Consider the following 8,281-nt stretch of genomic DNA (forward strand, 5'->3'; position numbering starts at 1 on the left):
TTTTTATTAAGACATCTTTTTATGTTTGTATTTTTATGAATACAGGCATTTTTTAAAAAGAGATATCTTTATTTTTAAGTAGCCTTTAGTAATGTATAGAGTTATTTATTATTTTTTAAAATTATACATTTATTCTTTGTTTCTAACATTCCCTTTGTTCCTTCAGAGTGCAAGGTACCAATCCCCCATCCAAGCAACCCTCCCCCACTTCAAGTTCCGCCACACTTAAACCATGCTTGGTACCCATGAACCACATTCCTTCTACCTAGGCCGTATCCAGATATCTGACACAGCGTCTATACACCTGTAATCACATTCCACAAACCTGAAATATTCAGTGCATCTGAGCCACAAATCACACACCTGAAGCGCATTCACACTCACACCTCGCCGTCGTCCCCATGGACTTATCACAAGGAAAGCAATCATCCTGCTTGCCACTTGCTTGGATCATAAGGATGAGGACTGAGCCATCAGACACAGCTGTTGCTATAATCATAGTGGGCCTGGGCCCATACACCTCACATTGACATGAGAATAGGGCACACAGGGGGATTTATCAGGGCTATCATGGACTCCTGCTCCCAGTATTGTCCACAAACCTCTAGAGGTGTGTGTGTTTTAATGACCCAACTCAGTCTAATCTCCCTCTCATTGCTCCCCCTGCAAAGAACAGTTCAGCTTTAAGTGGCCAAATAAAAGGTCCTATCAGGTTAATTCACATTCACATTTTCCTGTTTTCTGTAACTCTGAAAGCACTGATGACTGCTACAGAAATTCTGTATCCTTTCAGGTCCAACACTCAAGCTGCTTCATTTGAAAGCTTTTTATTTTGTCACATAAGGTGTGCGCCTGGAACTAATTAGTGGTTTGCTTCTAGTACTGTATGCTCCTACCTTTCAATTGGTTTTCAGGCGCGCATAGAGAAGGGGCAGGCCCTGATTATGGAAGGAGGCAAAAACCAGAAGAGTTGCTTATGACCTTCTAGCTCATTTGTAAATGTGCCCCTGTGGGATGGATTTAAAGAATCGGATAAAATTAGGGCCCAAAACAGCACAATTCTGAAATGGCAAATTTAATCTCCCAGTAATTTTGGAAAGGAAATGATAAAAAAAAAACTACAGGCAGGGCAATTTCTGGACAAAATGGTACCCAGGCAATGGTGTCTTGGGGCAGGCAGATTCACCCCAGGAAAAGAAGACATTGTGCTGGAGCAAACAAATCTTCTGCATTGTGACATCATCAGATAACAATGCACTGATGACATCACAATAGGGAAGTTAAAAAAAAAAAGGCTGGACCAGGTGATACACTGTATCACAGCGGGAGACAATAATAATGATAAGAAAAGGTGATTCTAATTAGAAAACTGAGCAGATGGCTGGCTGTAAGAATGCAGCCATCAGAAAAGGACACAAGCCTTCCCACCCAACCCCCTTTCCGAGCCATAGAACACACTCCAGGCGACCTGCCCCCATCGCTCAGGACACAAGGAGCAGGAAAGTCCCCACTTTGCAAAGTCTGGATTTGGTTTCCATGGTGCCGCCTCAGCCCAGCTGTGCTCATCTGCCCTCCGATGCACGGAGTGGAATTATTCATAGCTACATCTCTGGTCCTGGTCTGTCATTGGCCCAGGCTGTTGCCAACCTAGCAGAGGCAAAAGCTGCTAAGCGACTTAGCCACGGCTAAGAGTATCCACAGTGCAGCTCCCATCTGATTGCATCATAATTTATGGATTTTTTTTTTTTTTTGTGAAACTCGTCTATTGTTTTACAGCACCTTGCACCCGTACAGTGCTGTGTACATTGATGTTGCTTTCTTCATCTTATTACTATTGTTATTATAATGATTATGCAGAATGCTTTTAGGGATAATTAGGGCCAGAAAATACTTCAAGACTTCCAAGGTGTAGCAGGCCAGGTTTTCCTTTGATAACAAGAGGAGGCACTGGTGACATGATAAGAGGCAGTGGCAGGCTTTGCTGGATTTGCAGGCTTTCGGATTTTCTCAGGATATCTATTTTTTTTTGAACATCCAGAATGTAGTGAAATCATTTTTACAGGAATCTGTAGAGGGATGGGCAGAAGTCTTTGAATTTATTTTTTTTTTTAAGTAGAGTACATGAATTGATGAATCCATTAAAATTATTATCCTTTGGGACTGATAACACTGTCACAAACCTTGATACAACCCACCCATTTTTTTTATTCTTTTGGGTGGCATCAAATCACAGTGGAAACAAAACAGGGAGCGTCCCTTTTATTATCATCGGAGAGAACCCAGCGTTCACATTTCACACATATTCTCCTTTGCAGAGAGCACATACCATGCACTGCAGCACCTGCATCAGGGGCATGTTTGACTCCTGCAGTCCCTGCGAGGCCAAGAGAGCTCGCACTGAACGGACCTAGGAATTATCCGGCGATGTGCACGAGCGCACAGGCTCCCTTCTTCAGACATTTGATCCTAAAATGTTAATGAACAGATGAGTGAGAAGAAGACTTGTTTAAAAAAAAATTAAATACAATGGATTTAAGAGCCTGGGAAACAGAAGGCACCCGTTTATCAAATGCAGGTGCCTTTAAGCTGAGGTTTTGGCACCAAGAAAGGAGGCTACAGAAACATTCGTGCACTGCTGTGGTGTTTATGGTAGGGGAAGTCCCTATCACAGAACATGCCCTGGCATAGACTTTACTGAGTGAAACCCACCATTTCCTTACGCTCCTCGAGTTGCCTTCAGCATATGGCACGTCCATCACAGTTTTTCCAGAGCCCAAGCAAAACCTCACCATACCAGATGATCTCCGGCTAATGCACATTCTCAGGCTTGCAGTGACGGGAAGCTACTGTGTTCCTTTTCTCTTTGTAATACATTATCAGGCCGATGCAATAACTGTGCGCAGAAAACAGGCACTCAGCGCTGAGTGCCCGCTCTCCTAACGCGCGCCCAGCCACCTCTCCTGGGCACGCAATCCAATATTTAAATAAGGGGTCGCGCTAAAAAGGAGGCGCTAGGGACAAATGTGCGTCCCTAGCGCCTCCTCCGCATAGGAGAGGTGGCTGTCATGCGGGTTGGGAAAATGGACGCTCAGTCTACAAGTTACCCGCATATACACGCACAAGATTCATGGCCTGGATTGGGTATCTTGTGTGTTTATTGGACGTCCAGAATTTTTTTATTTTTTTTTCAATAAATACTGCTTTATGTGGTTCCTCCTACTTAGTATCGCTTTGATACTATTAGGAAGAATCACAGAAAGCAGGATTTTTCTTTTTTTTTTCACTGCACCCTTGAGCGCGGCATACCTTCACACCCGCCCTGGGCTGGCGTAAAATTTGCCGCATTGTAAGGGCGCATTGGCTGCGTGGAAAATGTATTGGATCGCGGGGATTAGCTAATAGCCTCATCTACGTGAATTTCCATGTGATGAGCACTGTTAGCTAGGCGGTGATTTGGATGTGAGTTTTGGATGCGCCAATCCCTGTAACTGGATCAGGGGTCATGGACGCGCATCCAAAACACGCGCCCAATCACATGTTAAGCTGTGCGCAGCGGCTAGCGCACGGTATTGCATTGGCCTGTATGTTTCTATGCGGACCGCAACCTGGGAATCTCAGTTCTTCGTGTCATTGTCCTGCAGGCAGTGACTCCCCTCTCCCCTGCCAGCTCCATATACTGGGCTGTTCTCCTTGCAGCCGGAATTGGATGCTCATTTCCTACAATGGCACCAACGTTGTAGGAAACCGATTGCAAAGTTATCATATTAAAAAAAAAAAGTTTCATATTACAAATTTAAGAATTGGGGCAAATGTCTAGTGGTGATTTTTTTGCACCAGTTTTTGGTTGGCCAAATATTTTTTAATACTGGAAATATTTTCACAAACAGAGGGTGCGGATGGAATAAAAGGTGAACACCTGTCATTCCCCATAAGCCTGGAAATATAAGAAATGTTTATCATGGTAAAATAAGACCTAAGATCAAACCCAAAAGAGGAAGGATATTCTTAGAAGTGGAAGCGATGCCAAGAAGGGCTATGAAAATGGTGCAGGGTCTGCAGCAAAAGCCCTATGAGATGAGATTTAAGGACCTAAATATATGTATATGGAAGGGGTTGGGAAATATGACAGAGCCATTCTAATAATTCAAAGGTACAAATAGTGCGCAAGTAGAGGAAAGCTGCACAGTGACTGCATCACCGGTATACAAATTAAGCTCCGCCCCTCCCTCCCTGTACTCTCCAGCTCCGCCCATCTCTCTCACTGTATGGTTTTTGAGCTCACTCCACAAGAGAAAATATTGGTGGCAATGGATGGCGCATTTACCCTCTCCTGCTCAGTCACCCACTCACCCCCAGAGACGACATATTAGTGGGAGCAGACAGTGTAATCTACTCTTTCCCCCCTCCCCTCCTCCTGTGGGCCAAACAGGAGGAGGAAGAGAACAATGACTTTGCCGTGCCTCTGGCGCATCCTCCCTCCTCTCCTGCCAGGGCCTCCACGTGGTTCAAAGCACGACGACGCTTGGGTCCTGGCAGTGGGGAGGGAGGACACGGGCCAGAGACAATGCAAGGCCACCGTTCTCTTCCTCCTCCCGTTTGGCCAATAGGAGCTGATGAGGGTGGGGGGGGGGGGGGGTCTGGGGGAGGGCAGGGAGTGAACCGGGGTGAGAGGAAGAGAATAAACCGAACAGGAATCGGGGAGGGTGGGAGTGAGTGAACCAGGGGAAATGGGAGAGTGAGTGAACGGGATGGGAAGGATCCATAGGATGGGGGGGTTAGGAAGGGGGGTAAACTGGGGTGAGGGGTTCCTGCGGGGAACCAGAGTGAGGAGACTGAGAGGAGAAACCAGTGCGCGGAAGGAGTTTGTGGGGAGGGGAAGGGAAGGGAAGGGAACCAGGGTGAGTGAGGGGATCAAGGGGGAATAAGAGGGGATGGGAATGTGATTCTACTATCACACACCTCAATTATGCACTTCCTACACTTTACAGCATATTCCTTCCTCCTTGGACAGGCTTTTACTACTAGTGAGATCATTAAGGGGGTAAACTCAGGTGTCAAAGGCTATTGCATGGGGGTTTTAAAATGTGCACCCAGCATAGGTGGCGCTCATATTTTAACTCTAAGTGTGGGGAAGGGGGAATCTCTTGGACAAGATTTATGAGCGCAGAAATCATGGTTTGTGCACATAAAACATGATTTCTGCTTGTTTTGTGTGCACAAAATACACACACAAAAATGCTCTCAGCACAGAAAACGTTGTCTAATTATTAAAGTAGTCTTATAGTCACAACTTTCAACAAAAAGGTGTTCGGCACGAAGTGCAGATTTACACTCCTAAAAACATTAAACCAAAATAACACATCATTAAAACAAACATTTCTTAAAAAAGCAATTATATCAACATTACAAACTGGACCTTCACCCAGATGCCTCCCTTAAAAAAAAAAAAAAAAAAGAGGGCCTGTAACTGCTTTCTAAACGCCTTCATGTCCTCCTCGAGCCTCCTCTGCGCGGTCGGAGAATTCCATGAAACTGGGGCGGTATATGAGAAAGCCCCAGCCCTTGTCATCCGACATTTGTAATCCCGAAGGGCCCGGCTCCTGCAGGTGGCTGTGACTCATCAAGTGCATAAGCGCCTGAGCCCGACTCTAGCTGCGCACACACAGGATCGGCTCTGAAAACTTCATGAATCACTGCTAACAGCTGAAACGTCAACGGATGCTTAACTGGTAACCAACGGAGGTCTCCGCGCACGGGTGCAACGCTGCCGCTTCTTCGCAGCCCGGTTAGAGCATGTGCCGCCGCACGCTGCAGGAGTTGGTACGCTCGGAATAATCTAGAGAGCAGGGCCTACATACAGGTCAAGGCAATAGTCCAACTGGCCTAATACAAGTGACTGAAGCACAGTCCTAAACATGTCAGGAGGCAGCATATACTTCAAAGGTTTTAGTAATTTCAGAGTATAAAATTAGGCCTGCGCTACGCACCATATATTTATTTTTATTTATTTATTTAATTCTTTTATATACCGACCTTCATGACGGGTGTCACATCAAATCGGTTTACATGGAACAAGGGGTAAACATATATGTGAATGCATGGTCAATCGGCGTCCATCAAAACACCCGGGTGCCAAACATCGAACACTGATGGCAAGAAGCATCCCTCTATGGCTATAGGAGACAAAGTAGCATCAGGGAGACCTTTTCCATACCTAGTAGTCTTCAATATATTTAAGGCAAGACCAATATTGGTCTGTGCACATAAGTCATATTTATGAGCAGAAAGCATGCTTTGTATGCAAAAGCCATGTTTTCTGCAAATAAATCCCAGCTACAGGTCCCAGCATCAGAACTTCAGCTTCTGCCCATAGACTGACACTAGCCCTAGAAACTTCACATCATCTCAGACCAGGAGTAACATTTCCAGTGTTAAGAAAACAGGCTTTCAGCCAGTGCACCTCTCTGCCTTGGACCAGGGTAACAGCTAATGCCTTCCTTAGCATGGGATTTCCATGTGAGGGGGGCTAAGCAGGATGCACAGTTTTGCATGCACATTTTGGGAGTTCATTTTGTCTACAATAAGCATGCGCCCGACAGCAGCTAAAACTGTGCGCTCTGCTAAGCGCACCTTACGAAGAACGTATGACCTACCATGCTGGGTCAGACCAAAGGTCTATCGAGCCCAGCATCCTGCCTCCAACAGCGGCCAGCCCCTAAAAGTAGATTCAGTTTCCTGCTGCCTACTCCCTAAGTGGTAAGTCTTCCTGGGCCACCTAGTTAAAATAAATATTTACGGACTTTTCTTCCAGGAACTCGTCTAAATCCTTTTTAAACCCAGCTATGCTACTTGCCTTGACCACATCCTACAGCAACTAATTCTATAGCTTGTATGTTAAGTGAAAAAAATACTGTCTCCCATTTGGTTTTAAACCTGTTTCCTGTTAGCTTAAAGGCGCGTCCCCTAGTTCAAGTGTTATTTGAAAGGATAAATAGATAAATAGCCCTTCCCTATTTGCCCGGTCTACACTCATAATTTTGTAGACCTCAGTCATATATCCCCCCCCCCCCAATGATCTCTCCTCCTGCTCAGTCTTTCTTCAGAAGGGAGCTGTTCCAACCCCTTAACCATTTTGGTTACCCTTCTCTGTACCTTTTCTCGAGATGGGGGTGTGTGTGTGTGTGACCAGGCTGCAAAAGAAAATATATCAGTAAACTGCCTTATTCCATGGCACCCAAAGACACACACCAGAACACACTCAGACATAGTATGATCCCCTAAACCTTTCTTCTTATTGAACCCAGGCTCAAAATGACCCATAGACTAACAGATATAAAGGATAAGAATCCACTTTGTCAGATATAACACAATTCACAGAGGATCTTTAGCCATGAAGAAGTGATGTGAAAGCCAGAGATCAATAGGATTCTATGGAATAGTAACAGGAAGTAAAATGGGCAGACTGGAGGGGCTTTACTCTCCTTGTCTGCTGTCATAATCACGTTTCTGTCTATCACCCCAGAACCCAAAAAGAGGATGTAATAAAAACCTTTTGAAATTCATGTTCTTATACTTTAAACTGCCCTGTATACACAAATAAAGTGTGCTGGAAAAACCCCTCCCCCACACAAAATGAAATTCCTGCAGAGAAGCCAAACCATCTCCACAATCCGGGAAGGGAGTGCTCTTGTATTTCGGCTCACGTCCCAGTGCATTATGGGATATATTTGGACGATCAGCTCGCCAGGTACCAGAATGTAGCTGGTGAGGGTGGGGGTGGAATGATAGGAGCCTAAATTCTTCTCTTTACCTACTGGCTCCATTTTGGCAGGACAGGCAGATTCAGTTCTGGCTGTACCCCTCCCCCTCCCATGTATTCAGAGTCTGGTAGGCTCTGCTTTTCTTCCATAAATCAGAGGCACCGGGGGTAAAGCCCTGATTAGATCAGCCTCTTTTGGTTCAGCTGGGTCAATTGGCAACCAGCTGGTCCACTGAATTTTTTTCTTGCCAGGACCAACTTGGGTACCGTCTCCCCATAACTCCCCGTCCCGCTTCTGCTGTACCTACATTGCGTGATTGGAGCTGTACTTACAAATTCACATCATCGGGGGGAGGGGTGAAAGAGGGGGAGGGGACCATCTGATGACCTTTGAAGTTCAGCTCCGGCCGCACAAAGCAGGGGGAAGGGAGGTTGCATAAAAGCAGGGAAAGTCCGAGCGGGTGGGACTTACACTTAGGGGAAGGGAGGGGCAGGGCTTAAGATACAGCTGGAGGAGAAGGA

At 45.7% G+C, this 8,281-nt stretch overlaps 1 long non-coding RNA gene across 1 annotated transcript; it reads right to left on the reverse strand.

Moving 5' to 3' along the window:
* Window positions 1-1,360: 1,360 nt before the first annotated feature.
* Window positions 1,361-8,231, reverse strand: LOC115073214. The gene is made up of 3 exons (XR_003851949.1): window positions 8,093-8,231; window positions 6,034-6,173; window positions 1,361-2,466 (listed from the first exon to the last, which is right to left on the reverse strand). It is a non-coding gene; the product is annotated as an uncharacterized LOC115073214 (long non-coding RNA).
* Between the last annotated feature and the right edge of the window lie 50 nt (window positions 8,232-8,281).

The sequence above is a fragment of the Rhinatrema bivittatum genome, chromosome 11 (genome assembly GCF_901001135.1).
Source record: "Rhinatrema bivittatum chromosome 11, aRhiBiv1.1, whole genome shotgun sequence".
NCBI lineage: Eukaryota > Metazoa > Chordata > Amphibia > Gymnophiona > Rhinatrematidae > Rhinatrema > Rhinatrema bivittatum.